Source organism: Bos grunniens, chromosome 2, assembly GCF_055505025.1.
Source record: "Bos grunniens cultivar Pamir isolate PY7600 chromosome 2, Bosgru_T2T1.0, whole genome shotgun sequence".
Classification (NCBI taxonomy): domain Eukaryota; kingdom Metazoa; phylum Chordata; class Mammalia; order Artiodactyla; family Bovidae; genus Bos; species Bos grunniens.
The window spans coordinates 38,165,826-38,192,541 of NC_141166.1; the positions used below are offsets into that span (position 1 = coordinate 38,165,826).

Sequence of the window (26,716 nt, forward strand, 5' to 3'; positions counted from 1 at the left end):
GCCAGGGGATTAAGGATCCACTTTCCTGAGGCTCTGCCATAAGATCCTATGACACAGCAATATCACTCATTAGAATATATCTTAAGGAAATATCAATGAGCAAGCAAATGTGTATGGAAAAACATTCCAATGTTGTTTGTAGTTTTAAAACAGAAAGGAAACTAAATAAATTTCCTCTAAAGAAAAGAAATGTGATAAAATAAGTGATTGGATACCCACATTATGGATACAGCTGCAAAAATGAGCTTTTCAAAAATTGTTAATACCATGGGAAAAAACACATAACATTAAGTGAAAAGTCCATTATTCAAAATTCAGTATAGGGTATAACATTACTGTAAAAATATATGTGTATACATAATGAAATATAAAGTGTATATAATAAAAACTAACATTTTTTTTTGAAAATGTGATTTTTTTAGAGGAAATCCACTTGATTGAACTTTTTAGTTTCATGAATGTTAAAGAAGTCCCCAGTCATTACCTTGGAGAAATGTGTGAAGAAAATATTTACCTTGCTGAATGGTAATATTTACACTGAGAATATATAGTAAATTATATACATTTTTTTTAGCAGTTTTGTCTCTAAATGCTTTTTTTTTTTTTTTTTTTGCCTCCTTGGTAAAAGTATTCTTTGCTCTTTAAAGATTTAGAACACTCAGTGCCTGGGTATGCTGCTTATTCTCCTGGAGTTATATGTACAAATACGTGTTGTATGTGGGCATGGGTGTATATGCCAGTGTTGTTGTTATTCAGTTTCTAAGATGTGTCCAACTCTTCATGAGCCCACAGACTGCAGCACATCAGGTCTCTCTGTCCTTCACTGCCTTCTGGAATTTGTTCAAATTCGTGCCTATTGAGTTGGTGGCACTATCTAACTCTTTCATCCTCTGCCACTCCCTTCTATATCTTTGTTTACACAGTTGCTCATAGAAAATCTGGAACTGAGATTTTGGAAAGTAGAGAAAGAACACAAAGAGAGATAGGTATAACTATGCCATGTAGAAGATAAAACTAATTTAAAAAATAACACTAGCTACCAGGCTCTATGTGTATTCTAAGACTAGACATCTCAATATTTAGTGGTATTAGCATGTTTTGATCGTTCAGTCTGATCAGAGCACTGAGATCCAACTCTGTGTACAAGAGGAGTTCCTCTAAAAAAAAGGTGTTTTTTTTTTTTTTTAATTTACACTCTAGATTATCTTAGAATATGGCAAATCCTGGTGTACGAAATTAGAATTTTGAAGATAAATCCAAGGCAGTGAGAAAGGAACTTCATGTGCTTTCTGAGAGATTTTCTGGGCTTTGTACAGACATGGTTGGGGACAATTTAACTAAAAGAGGGAGATTTGCACTCTGGCATGGAGTGGCTGACAGGAGATAGGCAGAAATGCATCTGACTAGAGTTTCCTTAGTCTTAAGTCTGACCCCAAGAGAAACCAAATCTAATGGAACTTGATATTTTATTCTCCTGGCATGTATTCCTGAACCTACATAGAGGGTTTTTTTTTTTTTTTTTTTAATGTGTCAACTCACTTCCGTGCCACAGGGAATTAAAGAGAGGGTCTGACCACCTCTTGAGCTGGAGAGGCATAGAATAAATATGCTCTGCTCTCTCAACACCAGTGATGGAAGCAGGAGAGGCAGATAAAGAGATGGGATTTTAGGCAGTTTTTAAGGTTTCTAATCTAACAGAGCACCTAAAATATCACATAAAATGTAAAAGGAGAGAACATTTAATTAATCAAAACTCTTTTCAGGTAGAAAGGAATTTTGTGATGAGTCACTAGTATTGAGTTCAAAGAACACTCTAATTCTGGAAAAGATTGAGGGCAAAAGATGAGATGGTTAGATAGCATCACCGACTCAATGGACATGAAAATGAGTAGACTCCAGGAGATAGTGAAGGACAGGGGAGCCTGGCATGCTGTAGCCCCTAGGGTCACAAGGAGTCGTACACAACTTAGTAGCTGAACAACAACAGCAAAAGTGTTGAGTTTAAAATCCACAAGAACCTTGTGTAACAATGCAATGCTAAGTAAGCTCCCTTTTAAAGATGATGCTCAGGTAACTTCATGGATTTATATTACAGGATAGGGTGTGCAATTCTAGAGCCCAAACTAAAACATTTGAAACAATATGTACAATCACCTTCCTCAGAAGTGCTCAACCTCTTTTCTGCATAATGAAATATACTTAGAAATGATCAGCTGGCACCAAATTACTAGCCTGGTCAGAGGATCCAACCCCAGACTGCCCCAGACAGCTACATGCAGAGTTTAGCTCTGAAAAGTCATGATGGGTCCAGAGGATTGCTGGGTCCAGCACAATGTCCATCCCCAAAGTTCAAAGTGTGCTCTCGATGGGCTGTGAAGAAGAGACTGACGCTGAAGATATATAATAGTCACCCTCAGTATCCATAGGGGGCGTGGGTTCAGGGCCTTCTAAGGATACCAAAATTTTCGAATGCTCAAGTCCTTTTATATAAAATGTCATAGTATTTGCCTATAACCTATGCACATTCTCCTATATACTTTCAACCATCTTTAAATTATTTATAATACCTAATACAATGTGAATGTTATGTAAATAGTTGCAACAAGCAGAAAATTCAAGTTTTGCTTTTTGGAACTTTCTGGAAATTTTTTCCCCCAGTTGACTGAATCCACAAATGTAAAGCCTGCAGATACAGAGGGCTAACTGTATAATTCATGATTGTACACCCGAGCACAGGACAGACTTGAAGAAAAGTTGTGGGGTATTTGAAGAAAGATGAAAGGGCTTAAACCACTGTAATTCCTGGTACTGAAAATTTACTGACTTTCTTCCCAAATGAACTCCCTGAGGAAAAAGATTTGGGTGGGTTGTTTGTTGTTAAGTCCCTAGTGACTGAGACAGTGCTTTGTGCATACTAAGCACTAATTATTATTTATTGAATATGTGAAAAGTGACTTTGTTTTACACTCATATTAGAAAAAGCTTAGGCATTTGGGCTATGTAAGTGAATAAAAACATACTTACATACATATGTGCAAATGTACTACACATATCAGTACAGTAATACAAGTTAACTTGCTAAAATATCAAAAATATTTATCTTGGTTCAAGTTACTACAAGTCATGATTTTGTTTCCTTATATTTTTTCTATATTTCTCAATTTCCTACTTAATTAAAATTAAGCAAAGAATGCTACTAAAAGAAATACAACTCAAAATCCATAAAAATACATCCTAACAACATAAAAATATTTAATAGATATCAGATTATAATGACAAGTTTTATGCTTAAAATAACACAATATTTCAAACCCTGGTCCATGTTTCATAAACATAGGTCTTTCACTTGTATGACTACAAAGCTCTATATCAGAAAGGACCTTTGCTAAATGCAGAGATTCAAAATTTGATGGGGGAAAGAATATCCATTTATATCCCCTACCTTGTGGAGTGGGAGTTCAAAGCATATAAGGGCCGGAGTATCCTAACTGAAACTTAAGCCCTGTATGCATTTTCCCCAGACAGCAATTGGATGGGCCTCAAGAATTAATGCCTTTGTTTTCATTACGTTCCAAAATAACCAGCCACACCACTAATAGATGTATTCCTTTTTTGTCTTGCTGTACTTACAGCCAGGCATAATTTTATAATTTCAGCTTGAGTAAGTTTCATATTCCTGTATACAAAGTGTATATTTTTGCTCTGATACTTTATCTATTGACATAAAATTGTCTTAACTTTCTTTCTTCATAAATTTTCTTCCCATATACTGATCAAAAGACCTCCCACAGGGAAGAACAAAGAGATCTATGCAGATCGGCCATTTTAATGAAAGACCTTTATCCCCTAGTCTGACTCTGCTTTGATTCTTTCACAAATGAATTAAAGGGCAATAAAATGTCAAAAGAAAGGAGGACAAATACCTTCCAGGATTAACGGCTCTTTCGCCTCCCTCCAGGCATGCATCTTTTTTAGGAAAGCAGGATGAGTATGCTAAGGAGTTCAGTGAAACTGAGCAAACATCAGGGTTGCTTTCATGGGTCCTCATTACAAATTAGTAATTAAATTACTGGGAAAAGCACTCATCCCCCAGATTTCAATGGCTCGAGATTTCCCAAATTCTTTTTTTTTTAATTTTTATTTTATTTTTCATTTTAGATTCTCTTTATTTCACATTTATATCCCCATTACTCTGCCTTTTATTTTTTATTTAATTTTTAAATTTAATTTATTTATTTTGATTGAGGCTAATTACTTTACAATATTGTGGTGGTTTTTGCTATACATCAACATAAATCAGCCTCAAGTGTATTTGTGTCCCTCCATTCTGAACCCCCCTCCCCACCCTATCCCTCTGGGTTGTCCCAGAGCACTAGCTTGAGTGACCTGCTTCATTAGATTCCAAGTTCTTTACCTGGAAAAACTTGACAGAGATATTCCTAAGATTACTACTCTAAGTGACTTCTGAAAGTTTTGCCCAAGAATTTTTGATAATATTGCATTTGTGTGTGCTCAGTTATGTCAAACTCTTTGTGACGCTGTGGACTGTAGCCCTGCCAGGTTTCTCTGTTCATAGGATTTTGCCAGAATACTGAAATGGGTTGCCATTTCCTCCTCCAAGGGATCTTGCAGACCCAGGGATCTAACCCATATTTCCTGCATCTCCTGCCTTGGCTCATTCTTTACCAATGAACCACCTGGGAAGCCCTTCCTGTAATAACGCAACAAACCTAATTTACAACATCTTTCTAATTAATCAGAGGTGAAAGGGGACAGATAAATCTCCTAACCCTAAATCTTTCCTATATAGGTCCATTTTTGTGCGTGTCCATTCATAGATGCTTCCCTGGTGGCTCAGACAGTAAAGAATCTGCCTGCAATGCAGGAGACCCTGGTTTGATACCTGGGTCAGGAAGATCCCTGGAAAAGGGAATGGCAACCCACTCCAGTATTCTTGCCTGGAGAATTCCTTGGACAGAGAAGCCTGGTGAGCTACAGGCTTCTTTATGACAGACTTCATGGAAGTCATAAATAATCAGATGTGACTGAGCAACTAACACTTTCATTCATCACTCATTCATAGATAATTTTTATATTCTAGTGTTGAGTACCTTCCAGTGGGAAAAACAGAAATAAAAGTAAGCAAGTGACAGATAAGGCAGACTGGACTTGGGGCTCAGGAGGACATGACCTGGATGGCATGGCTGGAGTGGAGAAGAGCAGTGGGGACGTGGTTGACCAATTAATCTGCTCTAGGGTGATGACCGTGATGGTCAAGGGTAGACATGTCCTGGAAGAAAGCATTAGGAGTGGGATCATTTGCAGAATGAATGACTTATTCCTTTGAATATCCTACTTTAAAATATGCTTAAATATCATATATTAAATTCACCTGTGAGTCTGGGTTTAATCAGTGCATTTCCGTAGCAACTCTGTAAGAGGACTTTCAGGAAAGATCTGACAGGACAGCAGGAGCATAAAGGAGTAATTTAGGATATTTTATAGGTTTGTATACACCTCTGGGGATTTCCACAGTGGTTCAGCGGTAAAGAATCCACTTGCAATGCAGGAGGCTCAGGTTTCATCCTTGGGTTGGGAAGATTCCCTGGAGGGGGCATGGCAACCCAGTCCAGTATTCTTACCTAGAAATCCCATGGACAGAGGAACCTGGTGGGCTACAGTCCATAGGGTCACAAAGAGTCAGACACAACTGAAGCAACTGAACACACACACACACACATACGCACACGTCTAACCTCACAGAAGTTCCAAAGCCAATGTAATGTGTCTTTCTTCAGTCCTCAAAAAGGAGATTGCAGAGTCAAGCGGATGTTTTCCAAATCAGGTCTGTATCATAGGGATATCCAGGTGTCCCTAGAGCAGCTTTTTGTAATGTTTGTAATAGGAATGTCCTAATATGCCCATAAAAGATTGATGTCCTGGTTCCTACTCTAACAGATGGGAATTCTTGAGTTTCAATGTGGGGTCTTGGAAATTTCCTTGGGGAGATTCTGATGCTGATAGTCTAAGAATCATACCTTAAGAAAAACTACTCTCAACACTTCTTCTCCTCAGTAGTATGGCCTGGACTTTGCCTAAGACTTGACCTCATAAGTGATGTGCTTAGTTGCTCAGTCATGTCTGACTCTTTGCAACCCCATGGACTGTAGCCTGCAAGGCTCTTTTGTCCATACACTTCTCCAGGCAAGAATACTGGAGTGGGTTACCATGCTCTCCTCCAGGGAATCTTCCCAACCAAGGATTCAAACCAAGGTGTTCTGCATTGCAGGTGGATTCTTTACCATCTGAGCCACCAGGGAAGCCCAAGAATACTGGAGTGGGTAGCCTATCCCTTCTCCATCAGAACTTCAGAACTTCTCAACTCAGGAATTGAATGAGGGTCTCCTGCATTGCAGGCAGATTCTTTACCAGCAGAGCTACCAGAGAAGCCCCGACATAATTTAAGTGGTTTAGCCTAATATTAACATTGTCTACACAGCACACTTAGTCTTGCCCTTTCCCCAAGCACTGCTAATGCACAAATACCTTTGCATGTGTTGGAAAATCTTTCTCTCATGTAGGTAGGGTCTACAGAAAGCCTCCTTTTCTCCAGCAGAGATTACTTTGAACCAGGGTCTATGGTTTGGCTAATGGAGAATAGACTGGATTTCAGCTGCACTGACCCTCTGAATTGGGTTGGACTTACTGATAGATGAGCCCAATTGCAGACTGCATTTCTACTATTATCCTGAAGCACATGAATCAAAATCAAAATATGCATCAGAATCAGAAGTGTCAAGTTACTTTACAATTAAGATGGAATTAATAACTTGCAAAGATTCTTGTCTTGTCTTTCTCCCACAGGGCCCACATTTTACTGCTTTTGTGTTGTCTGATGGTGTTTCATTTGGCAGTATAATTTATAAAACAAGAGAGATGCATGTTACAGATATTCTACAGATTCTAGTGGATTTACTAACTTGAATCCAGGAAATTCTCAGCTCCGTAAGTAATTTTGTAGTTTCATACTCCACCAGTCAACTTCACATTCTTTAGGATTCTATCTAAATCCCCTTTCTCTTATCTCTACATTTTCTCCTGGATTGCCTATCCATTCCTATGACTACTTAATGATTTGTGTGTGTGTTACTCACTCAGTCGTGTCTGACTCTTTGCCACCCCATGGACTATAGCTTGCCAGGGTCCTCTGTCCATGGAATTCTCCAGGCAAGAATACTGAAGTGGGTTGCCATACCTTTCTCCAGGGGATCTTCTCAATCCAGGAATCACACCCAGGTCTCCCGCATTACAGGCAGATTCTTTACCATCTGAGCCACCAGGGAAGCCTCTCTAATGATTTAGAGATTTAAAACTCAGAATCTGGTATGAAGGATAGACCTATTAGATATTTGCATTTGAATGTATCAAAATCAGAATGTCCAAAAGTGAATTAATGAACCATCTCCTTCAAAACTGCACCTGATTCAATCTCGGTGACCAATTAGTCTAAGCTAAAATCTGGGCAACATTCTTGATTCTTTCCCTTCTCTTACTTTCTACATCCTTTCAGAAGATAAGTGTATGCCCTTAACAGCAAAGGAAATCTGATGCAAGGAATTGGTTTCATAGATGACAGAAGAGCTGAAAAGCTAAGCAGAAGTTGGTAATGCAACACAAAGATTATCAAATGAGCCAAGGAAGGACATGGTGTTACTGGCGACTGGAGCCTATGAGCATCTAATAGAAGCTGGGACCAAAGCAAGCCAATATGGAGAGAGCTGAAGCCATGGGCAAGATGGCACACCTGCTGAAATAGTCTACGAAACTCCAACTAATGCTCTGTGTCAGTGCAAGCCACATGCAGCAGGGAAACACTCTAAAATGTATAACAGAAAAGAGAAAGGATAAACAATGGATTTGAGGGCACACCACTAATACAGATAAATACTGCTAAAATCCTGGGTCAGGAAAATCCACTGGAGAAGGGATAAGCTACCCACTCTGGTACTCTTGGACTTCCCTGGTGGCTCAACTGGTAAAGAATCTGCCTGCAATGTGGGAGACCTGGGTTTGATCCCTAGGTTGGGAAGATCCTCTGAAGAAGGGAATAACTACCCACTCCAGTATTCCAGCCTGGAGAATTCCATGGACTGTATAGTCCATGCTGTTGCACAGAGTCGGACACGACTGAGTGACTTTCACTTTCAAAATCCATTTATTGCTTTCTTCTCTGCCATCTGTATTATTCCTGCAGACTTCTAACATGCCTATCCAATTTATGCTCCATACAGGAGCCAGATTAATTCTTTCTCAAATATAAATTGTAACTATTTCAAATGTAAGTGTCCACCTTAACCCCTCCCTTGCCTGCTTAAAGCACATCAATGACTTCCTATTGCACTTTAAATTAAAAACATGTAGCCAATCAAAAAATGGGCCAAAGATCTAAACAGACATTTCTCCAAAGAAGACATACAGATGGCTAACAAACACATGAAAAGATGCTCAACATCACTCATTATCAGAGAAATGCAAATCAAAACCACAATGAGGTACCATTTCACGCCAGTCAGAATGGCTGCAATCCAAAAGTCTGTAAGCAATAAATGCTGGAGAGGGTGTGGAGAAAAGGGAACCCTCTTACACTGTTGGTAGGAATGCAAACTAGTACAACCACTGTGGAGATTCCTTAAAACAGTGGAAATAGAACTGCCTTATGACCCAGCAATCCCACTACTGGGCATACACACTGAGGAAACCAGAATTGAAAGAGACACGTGTACCCCAATGTTCATCACAGCACTGTTTATAATAGCCAGGACATGGAAGCAACCTAGATGTCCATCAGCAGATGAATGGATAAGAAAGCTGTGGTATATATATACAATGGAGTATTACTCAGTCATTAAAAAGAATACATTTGGATCAATTCTAATGAGGTGGATGAAACTGGAGTCTATTATACAGAGTGGAAGTAAGCCAGAAAGAAAAACACCAATATAGTATACTAACACATATATATGGAATTTAGAAAGATGGTAACGATAACCCTGTATGCGAGACAGCAAAAGAGACACTGATGTATAGAACAGTCTTTTGGACTCTGTGGGAGAGGGAGAGGGTGGGATGATTTGGGAGAATGGCACTGAAACATGTATAATATCATATATGAAATGAATTGCCAGTCCAGGTTTGATGCAGGATACAGGATGCTTGGAGCTGGTGAACTGGGATGACCCAGAGGGATGGTATGGGGAGGAGATTGGGAGGGGGGTTCAGGATGGGGAACACGTGTACACCCATGGCAGATTCATGTTGATGTATGGCAAAACCAATACAATATTGTAAAGTAATTAGTCTCCAATTAAAATAAATAAATGTATATTTTTTTAAAAAATGTAGCCATGGCTTGTAAGACTACCTATTCTGGGTCCTGCTGGTCTATCCAAACTCATTTCCAACCACATCTATCTCATTCAATTCATTTCAGAGATACTAGCCTCTTTTTAGCTTCTGGAATATACTGAGCTCTTTTCATCCTTAAAAGCTTGTAAGTCTTGCTTAGTTTTTGAATGGCTGTCTCATATCTTCCAAAACAACATCACCTGCCTTAGGTAACCTTCCCAGATAACTGCACCTAGGCAACATCTGTGTCATCAACCTTGCTGTCACCTTGACAGCAACTTTCTCAGTTTATACTTTTGAGTTTTTTCATTTATTCTCATCTTCCACCATTGAGCAATAGGTACCATGAGATAAAGAAAACACACCATGTCAATTTTATTTGATTGGTAAATCATAAGTACTGTGGAAGAGAAAGATTCCTAGTCATATTGGAGAAATCCAAAAATCATATGTACTTTCAGTGGTGTAATAAGTCACTGATTTTTTTTTTTTTTCCCCAATAGGGCAGTGTTTCCTAAGATTCTGATTCAGTAAGTCTAAAGTGGATCTGAGACTCTGCATTTTTAACAAGCTTCCAGGTGAACCCCAGACACCACATTTTTTGGTAGCAGGAAAGCCATCAAGCTGATAAATTAGATTTACATGGATGTTTTCCAAGGCTTACACCTTTTAGCTTCTCTGCATTCTGAGCTGGAAAGTAGAAAGAAACTACAAAATCAATAAAATGCGATGTTCAATTAGTGGTAATCAGTCTCTTGGCTACATTTTGTTCATCTGAAATTATGTCTCAACCTCTATTTACTTTACAGTAACATTTCCTAACAGATTTTGTACTTCAAATTTTCATCACTAAAGCATGAACTAATGCATATTTGAAAACTAAAAATTAATGTACAAATCGATAATGGTAACCTTCATTTGTATAGTGCTTTCTAGCTTATACAGAAATTCTAGGCACATTATTGTGTTTAATCCTCACAGCAATTCAAAATGTAGCCAAAGCAAGAATCATTAACCTTATTCTATAGAAATCTGATGGAAATACAATAACTGTGGTAATAATTAGTAGTATCTTCATAACTTTGTTTGTGTGAATGTGTTAAATCGCTCAAAAATGTCTGACCCTTTGCAACCACATGGACTGTATCCCTCCAGGCTTGTCCATCCATAGGGGTTCTCCAGGCAAGAATACTGGAGAAGGTCGCTATACCCTTCTCCAGGGGATCTTCCCAAACCAGGGATCAAACACAATTTCCCATATTGCAGGTGGATTCTTTACTGTCTGAGTCACCAGAGAAGCAATATTTTCATAACTTCATTTGTAAAAGACCTTAATATAAAACATTAGCTAATTTATTTTTTTATTTGCGTAATAATCCTTAAAATCAGATAAATATCTGTTCTTGGCTATCGGTCATATGTAGTTTTCTTGTTGTTGTTCTTGTTTAGTCGCTAATGTGTCCCAAAACAATTTTTACATCAGTTGTTTATTGTATCTGTCTCCTTGGCTACTTTAAAGAATATAAACTATGTGTATCTGAAAATCTGGATTTGAGTCCTTACTCTATTAGTCCCTGTGAGACCTGGTGCAAGTGACTTTATTGCTTTAAGGTCCCTGACCTTATCTGTAAACTAGAAGGAATAATAACTTCTGTTACGGGGAACAACATTCTTTTTGGGCTTCCCTGATGGCTCAGTGGTGACGAATCTGCCTGCCAGTATAGGAGATGCAGGTTCAATCCCTGGGTAGGGATGACCCCCTGGAGGAGTAAATGGCCACCAACTCCCATATTCTTTCCTGGGAAATCCCATGGTCAAAGGAGCCTAGAGGGCTAGAGTCCATGGGGTTGCAAAAGAATCTAACATGATTTAGCTACTACACAGCAACACATTCCTCTCTCCACAGGTTTCCAAAAAGGTGATATCCACTGGACATGGAATAACAGAATGGTTCCAAACAGGAAAAGGAGTACATCAAGGCTGTATATTGTCACCCTGCTTATTTAACTTGTATGCAGAGTACATCATGAGAAATACTTGGCTGGATGAAGCATAAGCTGGAATCAAGATTGCTGGGAGAAATATCAATAATCTCAGATATGCAGATGACAGCACCCTTATGTTAGAAAGTGAAGAACTAAAGAGCTTCTTGATGAAAGTGAAAGAGGAGAGTGAAAAAGTTGGCTTAAAGCTCAACATTCAGAAAACGAAGATCATGGCACCTGATCCCATCACTTCATGGTAAATAGATGGGGAAACAGTGGAAACAGTGTCAGACTTTATTTTGGGGGGCTCCAAAATCACTGCAGATGGTGACTGCAGCCATGAAATTAAGATACACTTACTCCTTGGAAGAAAAGTTATGACCAACCTAGATAGCATATTGAAAAGCAGAGACATTACTTTGTCAACAAAGATCTGTTTAGTCAAGGCTATGGTTTTTCCAGTAGTCATGTATGGATGAGACAGTTGGACTGTTAAGAAGGCTGAGCGCTGAAGAACTGATGCTTTTGACCTGTGGTGTTGGAGAAGACTCTTGAGAGTCCCTTGGACTGCAAGGAGATCCAACCAGTCCATTCTGAAGGAGATCGGTCCTGGGTATTCTTTGGAAGGAATGATGCTAAAGCTGAAACTCCAGTACTTTGGCCACCTAATGCGAAGAGTTGACTCATTGGAAAAGACTCTGATGCTTGGAGGGATTGAGGGCAGGAGGAGAAGGGGACAACAGAGGATGAGATAGCTGGATGGCATCACCAACTTGATGGACTTGAGTTTGAGTGAACTCTGGGAGATGGTGATGGACAGGGAGGCCTGATGTGCTGGGATTCATAGGGTCCCAAAGAGTTGGACACAACTGAGCGACTGAACTGAACTGAACTGAGACAGCATATTAAAAAGCAGAGATATTACTTTGTCAACAAAGGTCCATCTAGTCAAGTCTATGGTTTTTCCAGTAGTCATGTATGGATGTGAGAGTTGGACTGTAAAGAAAGCTGAGCGCCAGAGAATTTATGCTTTTGAACTGTGGTGTTGGAGAAGACTCTTGAGAGTCCCTTGGACTGCAAGGAGGTCCAACCAGTCCGTCCTATAGGAGATCAGTCCTGAGTGTTCATTGGAAGGACTGACATTGAAGCTGAAACTCCAATACTTTGGCCACCTGATGCAAAGAATGGACTCATTTGAAAAGACTCTGATGCTGGTAAAGATTGAGGGCAGGAGGAGAAGGGGACGACAAAGGATGAGATGGTTGGATGGCATCACCGACTCAATGGAGATGAGTTTGAGTAAACTCCAAGAGCTGGTGATGGACAGGGAGGCCTGGCGTTCTGCAGTCCATGGGGTTGCGAAGATTTGGTCACGATGACCAACTGAACTGAACTGAACTGAACTGACATCCATTTTACTCCCTAGAAAGGAACAGTTTTGAAGAAACACCTTGGAAATATCTGTTTCTATGTCCCTTGTGTTATATACATCTCCCTGATAGATGTAGAAATTTATTAATCTTACTGGAGAGATACAAAGAATTTGACACCATTGATCACATCCATCTACTGGGAAGTGTTAAGTTATTCAAGTGACTATTCCCGTCTATTGTCTATTATATCTTGTTTGCATAACTAAAGCATTCTCTTCTTGTATTCATACATTAATGCTGTTAATCAGCTCAGAAGATTTTCTTCTAAAAGCGAGTTTGGAAGCCCAAATCAGTCAACATTTAGAATTCAAATGTTCTCCGAGTTAAAAGTTATGGGAGATTATTTCATGGACCTGGCAAGGTATCTTTTCTGAGAATTTACTTGCATGTGGGGAATCCAGTCTAAATTCAGGGGGAAATGTATGCCTGGAGGCCAATTGCATTGTTGCATTATCCAATCCTGCATTCCAGCTGAAAGATATTTTAATCCCCCTCAGATACCTATGTCTGGGCTTCCAGGTGGCTCAGCATTAAAGAATCCACCTGTAGTGCAGGAGACATGGGTTTGATCCCTGGGTGGGGAAGATCCCCTGGAGGAGGGCATAGCAACCCACTTTAGTATTTTTGCTGGCAAAATCCCATGGACAGTGGAGCCTGGCAGGCTATGGCATTGCAGGCAGACGCTTTAACCTCTGAGCCACCAGGGAAGCTTATGGTCCAAATGGGGTTGCAAAAGATTAGACATGACTGAAGCACCTGAGCATGCATGCACATACACAGATACCTATGTTTACTCCACAATTGGTTTTGGGCTTAGAAAGGAGGTAGGGTGGGTTCTTGTACCAAGAACCTGCCAATATGGGTCACATTCACACCAAAACCAAGAAGAAGGCAGCCTGGGTCATCACTGAGAAGTACTGTACAAGCTTGGGCAATGAATTCCACACCAGTAAGCGTGTGTGTGAGGAGACTGCCATTATTCCCAGCAAGAAGCTCTGCAATAAGATCACAGGCTCTGTCAAACATCTGATGAAGTGGATTCAGAGGGACCCAGTAAGAGGTATCTCCATCAAGCTGCAGGAGGAAGAGAAAGAGAGGAGGGATAATTATGTGCCTGAGATCTCAGTCTGGATCAGGAGATCACTGAAGTATTAATAGATCCTGACACTAAGGAAACACTGAAGCTCTTGGACTTTGGCAGTCTGTCCAATCTGCAGGTCACTCAGCCTATCTTTGGGATGAATTTCAAAACACCAAGTGGAGCTGTTTGAAACGTTCTATAGTGCTGCAATATTTTCAATAAACTTTAGACAACAAAAACAACAAAAAGGAGATCATTTTTTTTTTCAGAGAAAAGCCAATTACTACTTTGAGGAGCTGTTTAAAGAGCAAAATATATATTGTATTGCATTATACATAACACACAATTAATGGAGCTACTAGTGTTAATGTGTGTATGTGTTAAATGGCTTTAGTCATGTCCAGCTCTTTGCAACCCTATGGACTGTCACCCACCAGGCTCCTGTGTCTGTGTCTATGAGATTCTCCAGGCAAGATTACTGGAGTGGAATGCCATGTCCTCCTTCATGAGATCTTCCCAATTCAGGGATTAAACTCATGTCTCTTATGTCTCCTGCATTGGCTGACTGGTTCTTGCCACTAGCACCGCCTGGGAATTACTACTGTTAACATTTCCATCTTAATTGGTTCATGTTAATGGGAATGATAAATTTGCAGGCCAATACAAACAAATGAGAAGGGACAAAATAAAGGGAAGTGGACAATATCAAAGGTATCAAACATTTATGAAGATGAGAGTACTGATCCAAATTTAATGAATCAACAGAACAAATTCTTGAAGATTATCTTTAACTCTGTTGAAAAATTTAGTACTGAGAAGCTCAACAGGTGATTTTCCCAAGGCCATATACTTGATAAGCATCAGTTCAGTTACTCAGTTGTGTCCAACTCTTTGTGACCCCATGGACTGCAGCACGCCAGGCCTCCCTGCCCATCACCCACACCTAGAGTTTACTCAAACTCATGGCGCTGTCTCTCCTTGCTATTCTTTGGAACTCTGCATTCAAATGGGTATATCTGTCCTTTTCTCATTCGCTTTTCACTTCTCTTCTTTTCACAGCCATTTGTAAGGTCTCCTCAGACAGCCATTTTGCTTTTTTTTCATTTCTTTTTCTTGGCAATGGTCTTGATCCCTGTCTCCTGTACAAAGTCACAAACCTCCCCCATAGATGATAAGGCACTCTGTCTTTCAGATCTAGTCCCTTAAATCTATTTCTCATTTCCACTGTATAATCATAAGGGATTTGATTTAGGTCATACCTCAATGGTCTAGTGGTTTCCCCACTTTCTTCAATTTAAGTCTGAATTTGGCAATAAGGAGTTCATCATCTGAGCCACTGTCAGCTCCCAGTCTTGTTTTTGCTGACTGTCTAGAGCTTCTCCATCTTTGGCTGCAAAGAATATAATCAGTCTGATTTCGGTGTTGATCATCTGGTGATGTCCATATGTAGAGTCTTCTCTTGTGTTGTTGGAAGAGGGTGTTTGCTATGACCAGTGTGTTCTCTTGCAGAACTCTATTAGCCTTTGCCCCACTTCATGCTATACTCCAAGGCCAAATTTGCCTATTACTCCAGGTGTTTCTTGACTTCCTACTTTTGCATTCCAGTCTCCTATAATGAAAAGGACATCTTTTTGGGGGTGTTAGTTCTGGAAGATCTTGTAGGTCTTCAACTTCAGCTTCTTCAGCATTACGAGTTGGGGCATAGACTTGGATTACCATGATATTGAATGGTTTGCTTTGGAAATGAACAGAGATCATTCTGTTGTTTTTGAGATTGCATCCAAGTACTGCATTTCGGATTCTTTTGTTGACTATGATGGCTATTCCATTTCTTCTAAGGGATTCCTGTCCACAGTGTAGATATAATGGTCATCTGAATGACCATTATAGCAAGGAGACATAAGAAATAGCAAGGACAGATAAGCAAGGATAATAAGATAATAGCAAAGAATAGCAAGGAGAGATAAGAAAGCCTTCCTCAGGAATCAATGCAAAGAAATAGAGGAAAACAATAGAATGGGAAAGACTAGAGATCTCTCCAAGAAAATTAGAGAAAAAAAGGGAACATTTGATGCAAAGATGGGCTCAATAAAGGACAGAAATGGTACGGACCTAACAAAAGCAGAGATATTGAAAAGAGGTGGCAAGAATACACAGAACAACTGTATAAAAAATATCTTAATGACCCAGAAACTCACAATGGCATGATCACTCACACTCACCTAAAGCCAGACATCCTAGAATGCGAAGTCAAGTGGGCCTTAGAAAGCATCACTACGAAAAAAGCTAGTTGAGGTGATGAAATTCCAGTTGAGCTATTTCAAATCCTAAAAGATGATGTTGTAAAAGTGCTGCACTTAATATGTCAGCAAATTTGGAAAACTCAGCAGTGGCCACAAGACTGGAAAAGGTCCATTTTCATTCCAATCCCAAATAAAGGCAATGCCAAAGAATGCTCAAACTATCGCATAATTGCACTCATCTCACATACTAGTAAACAAATGCTCAAAATTCTCCAAGCCAGGATTCAGCAATACGTGAGTTGTGAACTTCCAGATGTTCCAGCTGGTTTTAGAAAAGGCAGAGGAACCAGAGATCAAATTGCCAACATCCTCTGGATCATTGAAAAAGCAAGAGAGTTCCAGAAAAACATCTATTTGTGCTTTATTGACTATGCCAAAGCCTGTGACTGTATGGATCACAATAAACTGGAAAATTCTGAAGGAGATGGGAATACCAGACCACCTGACCTGCCTCTTGAGAAACCTATATGCAGGTCAGGAAGCAACAGTGAGAACTGGACATGGAACAACAGACTGGTTCCAAATAGGAAAAGGAGTACTTCAAGGCTGTATATTGTCAGCCTGTTTATTTAACTGATATGCAGAGTACATCATGAGAAATACTGGGCTGGAAGAAGCACAAGCTAGAATCAAGATTGCCGGTAGAAATATCAATAACCTCAGATATGCAGATGACACCGCCCTTATGTCAGAAAGTGAAGAAGAACTAAAGAGCCTCTTGATGAAAGTGAAAGAGGAGAGTGGAAAAGTTGGTCTAAAGCTCAACATTCAGAAAACCAAGATCATGGCATCCAGTCCCATCACTTCATGGAAAATAAATGGGGAAACAGTGGAAACAGTGGTTGACTTTATTTTTGGGGGCTCCAAAATCACTGCAGATGGTGACTGCTGACATGAAATTAAAAGACGCTTACTCCTTCAAAGGAAAGTTATGACCAACCTAGACAGCATATTAAAAAGCAGAGACATTCCTTTGTCAACAAAGGTCCAGTAGTCATGTATGGATGTGATAGTTGGACTATAAAGAAATCTGAGTGCTGAAGAATTGATGCTTTTGAACTGTGGTGTTGGAGAAGATTCTTGAGAGTCCCTTGGACTGCAAGGAGATCCAACCAGTCCATTTTCAAGGAAATCAGTCTTGAGTGCTCATTGGAAGGACTGATGTTGAAGCTGAAACTCCAATACTTTGGCCACCTGATACAAACAGCTGACTCACTGGAAAAGACCCTGATCCTGGGAAAGATTGAGGGCAGGAGGAGAAGGGGACAACAGAGGATGAGATGGTTGGATGACATCACCGACTTAATGGACATGGGTTTGGGTAGACTCCAGCAGTTGGTGATGGACAGGGAGGCCTGGCGTGCTGCAGTTCATGGGGTCACAAAGAGTCAGACATGACTAAGCGACTGAACTGAACTGAACATGTCCATTGAGTCAGTGATGCCATCCAACCATCTCATCCTCTGTTGGCCCCTTCTTCTCCTGCCTTCAATCTTTTCCAGCATCTGGGTGTTTTCCAATGAGTCAATCATTTACATCAGGTGGCCAAAGAATTGGAGTTTAACCTTCAGCATCAGTCCTTCCAATGAATAATCAGAACTGATCTCCTTTAGGATGAACTGGTTGGATCTCCTTGCAGTCCAAGGGCCTGTCAATAGTCTTCTCCAACACCATAGTTCAAAAGCAACAATTCTTCAGCACTCAGCTTTCTTTATAGACCAACTCTCAAATCCATACATGACTACTGGAAAAACCAAAGCTTTGAATAGATGGATGAAAATATTAACCAATAATATTTTTAGTTATACATGCCTGTCCATTTGTGATTCTTTGCCTCAATTTCAATATTTATACTGTTTCCACTGATATGAAAAAATTTAAAGTATAATATACAAAATAAAAATATGTATTCCTCAGTTATATGCTTTGTGATTTTACTATTCATTGAATGCCATTTGTAGACACAATGAATTTTTTATTTATTAAACATTATTTAATTTTTTAAAAGGGCTTTCCTGGTGGCTCAGCAGTAAAGAATCCAGCTGCCAATGCAGGAGATGTGGGTTTGATCCCCAAGTCAGGAAGATCCCCTAGAGAAGGAAATGCCAACCCACTCCAGTATTCTTGCCTGGAGAATCCCATGGACAGAAGAGCCTGGTGGGTGACAGTCCATGGGGTTCGAAAGAGTCGGACATGATTTAGCAACTAAAGAACAATTTTTTAAAGTATCTCACCTTATAAATTACAAACTTTACTATTTATTACAAAGATTATCTATATTTGCATTTATAAATTTAATCCTCAGAGATTAAAGAAAAATAATTGATAAACTTATAAGATACCCCTGATATCAGGGCCATCTGTTTTTAAATAAAAACAAAAACAAATGGGCAGGATGACCTGGGCCCATTAGCACTGATGAATGTCTCTGGAGAAGTGACCAAATATCCCCCAGGACCTGATTAGTTCAGGGTGACATTAAGGCAAGAAAGGTTCTACTGAATCAGAGATATCACCTATATCACACACCTAAAAAAATCTGGTTCTTAAAAAAAAATCCAAACAGTTAAAAGGGGAAAAAAGTCTAAATATCTTTCCTCATTAAAATCTAGATCAAAAACAAAAGAACTTTTACAATGAGTCAAGAAGATTCATTTAAAAAGTAATTTGGAATAAAACCACCTAAGAACATGCAAAGCTCATACTTGAGTTTACATGTTTCCTTTTACTTCATTTGCAAGTATTTATAGAAAAAATATAATGATTTGGTTAATATTACATAAAATATAATTTTCAACATGCCATCAAGTTGAGTACAGTCTCAGTAGTACTCCAAAATTAGCAGATATGCTAAATTCCTGATGCATCTTCTGAGGGGGGTCCTGGATGGGAAAAAATAGGAGGGACAAATAATACCATGTAGTATTATGATTATTTTCTAAAGCACTTGACTGAACTGTCCCATAATTAAGTTAATAAGCACGCATTTAGTTTCTATTTTGGGGTTCCCTGATGAAGTAGTGAAGAATATGCCTTCCAATGCAGGAGATGCAGGTTCAGTCCCTGAATCTGGAGAATTCCCTGGAGTAGGAAATGGCAATCTATTCCAGTATTCTTGCCTAGGAAATCCCATGGAAAGAGGATCATAGTGGGCTACACAGTCCATGAAATCACAAGAGTTGGACAAGACTTAGTGACTAAAACAACAAGTTCCTATTTTAATCAATTTCACGCAATTTTGAAAATGTATGGTAAGTCTTTACAGGATAAATAAAAATGAGCAAAACACTGTACTGATCCTCCAGGGTACCTCACATTTTAAGATGGGAGTTGAACCCTATAGCAACTTACTACAACCTTAATAATGATAGTATAATAGAGGTGTAGGAAATGGCAACCCACTCCAGTGTTCTTGCCTGGAGAATCCCATGGATGGGGGAGCCTGGTGGGCTTCCGTCTATGGGGTCGCACAGTCAGACACGACTGAAGCGACTTAGCAGCAGCAGCAGATCATGGCATGGAAAGAAAACACAGAAAAATAAAAATAACAGATATAATTTAAGTGGCATAGTTCTCAAATGTTAGGCTTTCTCTGAATTACCCATTGAATCACATGGCCTCATTCTCAAGAAAAGTTTAAATCACAAATCCAGTGTTATGACCTAAATGTGGCTAGGAGGTGGGGTGTTTTCTAACACACAAGGTGTCACACAGTCATAGGGTACTCAGTGCTTGGCTATGGCTGATAATGATGTCTCTGATAGGTCATTTGTACTTTGAATGGTTATTAATTACAGATCACTGCTTATTTAAAAAAAAAACATTAAGTGTATGGTCACAATAATTTACAGAAAAGGAAGCACACAAAGAAAAAAACAGAAAGAGAAACCTGTTAATCATATGGAATGACCTAGAAAATAGAGCAGAAAGGCATCAATGTCATGAAAGGCATGAAGCAAGGTAACGTGCTAGCTTCTGTGCAAGCACTTTCATTAAAACCTGCCAGATCTGGAAAATAGTGAGGAAACTATTATTTTTAGGGTGCAGAGAGCATATTCTCAGGTCTGAGAAAATGGTGTGAATGCAGTGGGCCTCATGAAATGTCTAGAATCAGTAACATACTTGCTGAAATATTGAAAACCTTCCCTCTACTATCAGTAATGATGGCATTTCCTTATCTTCTATTCAATTTTCAACTTGAAAATCTATCTAGTACAATTAAGCCAATGGAAAAAAAGGAAAATATGGGATCAGAAAGAACAATACAAAGCAATAAAACTTATTATGTACATATTTGCAAAATAACATGGTTTGACACATAATAAGTCCAAAATAATATTCAGGAAGCTGTTGGAATAAATGAGTTTGCTGAATTATTGATGTGAATTCAACATGAAAACATTAACATATCAATTATATTTATATATTCCAGAAAAAACTGAAGTTTGATAAATGAAATAATGTACAGTAGCATCAAGAAACATCACTCAATAATAACTCTAACAAATGATATAAATTATACATACAACTGCAAATCATTTTTTTAGAAAAGTAAAGACCTAGTTAAAAGGGAGTAACTATATGGTAGAGTATATAATGCACATGAACTGAAAAACTTAACATTGTAAATACGCCAACCTTCCCTAAATGTATCAATTACTCAAGCAACACAGTAAGTTTTGGGGAAAATTAACATGCTGAATCTAAAATTTTGATAAAATAGCATATCTTAAAAATCAAACTAGAATGACTGATGCAACTGTCAGGATGTATCATATATCTATAGCAGACAAAGTGGTAATTATAGTCAATAAGGCCAATGGAACGGAATAGAGAATTCAGAAGCAAAGTCATATCTATTCAGTCACTTGCTTATACTACAAAAGTAGCCTTGCAGTGCAGTGTGGGTAGGATACTCTTGTCAACAAATAGTGCTGGGTCAATTGGATATGTATATGGGACTAAATGGGGGAGCTTACCTGGTGGCTCAGATGGTAAAAGCAACTGCTTGCAATATGGGAGACCCAGGTTCAATCCCTGGGTGGGGAAGACCACCTGGAGAAGGAAATGGCAACCCACTCCAGTACTCTTGCCTGGAAAATTCCATGGATGGAGGAATCTCGTAGGCTGCAGTTCATGGGGTCGCAAAGAGTTGGGCACGACTGAGGGACTTCAGTTTCACTTTCACTTTCATGGGAATAAATGACCATTATTTATATGGCATGTGTATGTACCTGTTAGTCTCTCAGGCATGTCTGACTCTTTGAGACTCCATGGGCTATATAGCCTGCTAGGCTATCTGTTCATGGAATTCTCCAGTCAAGAATACTGGAGTGGGTTGCTATCTCCTTCTCCAGGTAGATCATATCATACACAAATCAATCTCTGATGAATTTTGAATCAAAATATAAAGAGATATTATAAAGTTTCTTGAAAATAACCAAGAATATTATCTTAGCGACCTTGGGGGCTATCCAAAGTTACCTTAAAAAGAACACATACAAACAAAAGCTCTATGCATACAGGAAACATTGATATATTGGAATTCATTAAAATTAAGAACATGTTCATTAAGAAATACCAGCAGAGAATGTGAAAATAAGCCATTGAGAAAAAATAATTAAACACATGCAAAAGGCAATAAGACCAATTCAAGAAAAAATGAACAAGAGGCTTAAGAAACATTGCGCAAATTGACCAGTAAGCATATGAAATATTATCAACCACAATAATCATCAGGAAAATGTAAAGTGAAATTACAATGAAATAACATCCGATACCTACTACAAGAACTGACACTATTAAGTATCTGTACAAATGTAAAGTCACTGGCAGTACCTGAACAGAGAACTTCCAAATATACAACCTTAGTTTCCAAGAGCCAGAAGAACTGGAGATAAAATTGACAACATTTGCTGCCTTGTAGAAAAGCCAAGAGATTTCCAGAAAAAAAAAAATCTACTTCTGCTTCATTGACTATGTGACTTCCCTGGTGGCTCAGATGGTAAAGCGTCAGCCTGCAGTGCGGGAGACCTGAGTTGACTAAGCTAAAGCCTTTGACTGTGTGGATCACAACAGAATAGAAAATTCTTAAAAGGATTAGAATACCAGACTACTTTACCTGTCTCCTAAGAAACCTATATGCAGGTCAAGAAGCAATAGTTAGAACTGGACATGGAATAACTGACTGGTTCAATATTGGGAAGGAGTAAGTCAAGGCTGTATATTGTCACCCTGATTATTTAACTTCTATGCAGAGTACATCATGCGAAATCCCAGGCTGGATGACTTACAAGCTGGAATCAAGATTGCCAGGACAAAAGTCAACAACCTCAGAAAGGCAGATGATAACACTCTAATGGCAGAAAGTAAAGAGGAACTAAAGAACCTCTTGATGAGGGTGAAAGAGGAGAGTGAAAAATCTGACTTGAAACTCAACATTCAAAAAACCATGATCATGGCATCCGATCCCATCAGTTCAGTTCAGTTCAGTTCACTCAGTTGTGTCCGACTCTTTGCGACCCCATGAACCTCAGCACGTCAGGCCTCCCTGTCCATCACCAACTGCCAGAGTCTACCCAAACCCATGTCCATTGAGTTGGTGATGCCATCCAACCATCTCATTCTCTGTCATCCCCTTCTCCTCCTGCCCTCAATCTTTCCCAGCATCAGGATCTTTTCCAATGAGTCCACTCTTTTCATCTGAACTCCAAAGTATTGGAGTTTCAGCTTCAACATCAGTCCTTCCAATGAACACCCAGGACTGATCTCCTGTAGGATGGACTGGTTGGATCTCCTTGTAGTCCAAGGGACTCTCAAGAGTCTTCTCCAACACCACAGCTCAAAATCATCAATTCTTCAGTAATGAGCTTTATTTATAGTCCAACTCTCACATCCACACATGCCTACTGGAAAAACCATAGCCTTGACTAGATGGAACTTTGTTGACAAAGGAATGTCTCTGCTTTTTTAAATGCTGTCTAGATTGGTCATAACTTTCCTTCCAAGGAGTAAGTGTGTTTTAATTTCATGGCTGCAATCACCATCTGCAGTGATTTTGGAGCCCCCCAAAATAAAGTCAACAACTCTTTCCACTGTTTCCCCATCTATTTCCCATCAAGTGATGGGACCAAATGCCATGATCTTCGTTTTCTGAATATTGAACTTTAAGCCAACTTTTTCACTTTCCTCTTTCACTTTCATGAAGAGGCTCTTTAGTTCTTCTTCACTTTCTGCCATAAGGATAGTGCCATCTGCATATTGAGGTTCTTGATATTTCTCCTGGCAATATTGATTCCAGCTTGTACTTCCTCCAGCCCAGCATTTCTCACGATGTACTCTTCATATAAGTTAAATCAGTTATCAGTCAGTTCAGTTGCTCAGTCATGTCTGATAAGTTAAATAAGCAGGGTGACAATATACAGCCTTGATGTACTCCTTTTCCTATTTGGAACCAGTCTATTGTTCCATGTCCAGTTCTAACTGTTGTTTCCTGGCCTGTGTACAGGTTTCTATGGCAAACAGAAGGGGAAAAATTGGAAACAGTGACAGACTTTATTTTCTTGGGCTCTAAAATCTCTTGAGACAGTTACAGCTATGAAATTAAAAGACACTTGCTCTTTCGAAGGAAAGCTATGAAAAACCTAAACCAGTCAATTTAAAGGAAATTGATCCTGAATATTCATTGGAAGTACTATTGCTAAGTTGAAGCTCCAATACTTTGGCCACCCGACTTGAAGAGCTGACTCATTGGGAAAGACCCTGATGCTGGAAAAGATAGAAGGCAAAAGGAGAAGGGGGAAGCAGAGGATGGGATGGTTAGATAGCATCACCAACTCAATGGACATGAATATGAGCCAACTCCAGGAGATAGTGGAGACAGAGGAACCTGGTGTGCTAAAGTCCATGACGTCTCAAAGATTTGGAGACAACTTAGCAACTGAACAACAGCAAAAGACACTGCAGTTCTCAAACAATGGGTGTGGGACTATAAGCTGACGCAATAATACATTTGAATCAGTTCTAATGAGGTGGATGAAACTGGAGCCTATTATACACAGTGAAGTAAGCCAGAAAGAAAAACAGTATACTAATATACAGTATACAGTATACTAATGCATATATATGGAATTTAGAAAGATGGTAATGATAACCCTGTATGCGAAACAGCAAAAGAGACACAGATGTACAGAACAGTCTTTTGGACTCTGTGGGAGAGGGAGTGCGGAATGGCACTGAAACATGTATAATATCATATAAGAAACGAATCGCCAGTCCAGGTTTGATACAGGATGCTTGGGGCTGGTGCACTGGGATGACTCGGAGGAATGGTATGGGGAGGGAGGTGGGAGGGGTGTTCAGGATGGGGAACATGCGTACGCCCATGGCGGATTCATGTTGATGTTTGGCAGAACCAATACAATATTATAAAGTAAAAAAAAAAAAATTAAAAAAAAAACTAAAAACTTGCACTTCTGGTAAAAATGAAAATCAATGAATACAATTGAATAAGAAATTCACAATGGAGTCTGTTATATGGCTATCTATAATTATTTTTATGTCAGAATTATTCCATAATAAAAATATAAGTTTGAGATTTAAAAAAAAATAATAACTTTGGAATATAATAGTATCCATTAAACCTAAACATAAATGCTGCCACCCAGCAATTCAAATTTTAATAGACATATACATTCAGTTCAGTTCAGTTAGTCACCCAGTCGTGTCCGACTCTTTGCAACCCCATGAACTGCAGCATGCCAGGCCTCCCTGTCCATCACCAACTCCCGGAGTTTACCCAAACTCATGTCCATTGAGTCGGGGATGCCATTTAACCATCTCATCTTCTGTCATCCCTTTCTCCTCCTGCCCTTAATCTTTCCCAACATAAGGGCCTTTTCAAATGAGTCAGCTCTTCCCATCAAGTGGCCAAAATATTGGAGCTTAGGCTTCAACATCAGTCCTTTCAATGAATCCCCAGGACTTATTTCCTTTAGGATGGGCTGGTTGGATTTCCTTGCAGTCCAAGGGACTCTCAAGAGTCTTCTCCAACACCAAAGAAAGGCAATGCCAAAGAATGCTCAAACTACCGCACAATTGCACTCATCTCACATACTAGTAAACCAATGCTCAAAATTCTCCAAGCCAGGATTCAGCAATATGTGAACTGTGAACTTCCAGATGTTCAAGCTGGTTTTAGAAAAGGCAGAGGAACCAGAGATCAAATTGCCAACATCCGCTGGATCGTGGAAAAAGCAAGAGAGTTCCAGAAAAACATCTATTTGTGATTTATTGAATATGCCAAAACCTTTAACTGTGTGTATCACAATAAATTGTGGAAAATTCTGAAAGAGATGGGAATACTGGACCATCTGACCTGCCTCTTGACAAACCTGTATGCAGGTCAGGAAGTAACAGTTAGAACTGGACATGGAACAATAGACTGGTTCCAAATAGCAAAAGGATTACGTCAAGGCTGTATATTGTCACCCTGTTTATTTAACTGATATGCAGAGTACATCATGAGAAATGCTGGGCTGGGTGAAGCACAAGGTGGAATCAAGATTGCTGGACTACTGCTGCTCCTAAGTTGCTTCAGTCGTGTCCAACTCTTAGCAACCCCATGGACTGCAGTCCATGAGGCTCCTCCGTGCATGGGATTATCCAGGCAAGAGTACTGGAGTGGGTGCGATTGCCTTTTCTGAGATTGCTGGGAGAAATATCAATAACCTCAGATATACAGATGATACCACCCTTATGGCAGAAAGTAAAGAAAAACTAAAGAGCCTCTTGATGAAAGTGAAAGAGGAGAGTGAAAAAGTTGGCTTAAAGCTCAACATTCAGAAAACCAAGGTCATGGCATCAGGTCCCATCACTTCATGGCAAATAGATGGGGAAACAGTGGAAACAGTGGTTGACTTTATTTTGGGGGGCTCCAAAATCACTGCAGATGGTGATTGCAGCCATGAAATTAAAAGACCCTTACTCCTTACAAGAAAAGTTATGACCAACCCAGATAGCATATTAAAAAGCAGAGACATTCCTTTGTCAACAAAGGTCCATCTAGTCAAGGCTATGGTCTTTCTAGAAGTAGTCATGTATGGATGTGAGAGTTGGACTACTAAGAAAGCTGAGCACAGAGACATATACATTATGCTCACTAAAATATAAGTACAAGAATGTTCATAACAATATAGCCCCAAACTACAAACAATCTAAAAACTTGGCTACAGTAGAATGAATAAGCACATTTTACTACTTTCCCAGGTAGTGCAGTGGTAAGGAATCCTCCTGCCAATATAGGAGATGCAAGAGATGTGAGTTCAATACAGAAGTCAGGGAGGTTCCCTGGAGGAGGAAATGGCAACCCATTCCAGTATTCTAATCTTGGAAAATTCCATGTGTAGAGGAGCCTGGTGGGCCTCAGCCATGAGGTTACAAACAGTCGGACACAACTGAGCATACACATGCTCATGCTTACATTTCCTCATTTTCTCCTCACTACTTTCA

General features: G+C 39.4%; 1 long non-coding RNA gene and 1 pseudogene across 1 annotated transcript in view; one reads left to right on the top strand and one right to left on the bottom strand.

The window, feature by feature from the left end:
• Window positions 1-26,716, bottom strand: part of LOC147377914 (uncharacterized) — a 174,468-nt gene that overhangs the window by 44,145 nt on the left and 103,607 nt on the right. The gene's annotated exons all lie outside the window — the stretch shown is intronic.
• LOC147377915 (small ribosomal subunit protein eS17 pseudogene) lies at window positions 13,595-14,094 on the top strand (annotated as a pseudogene).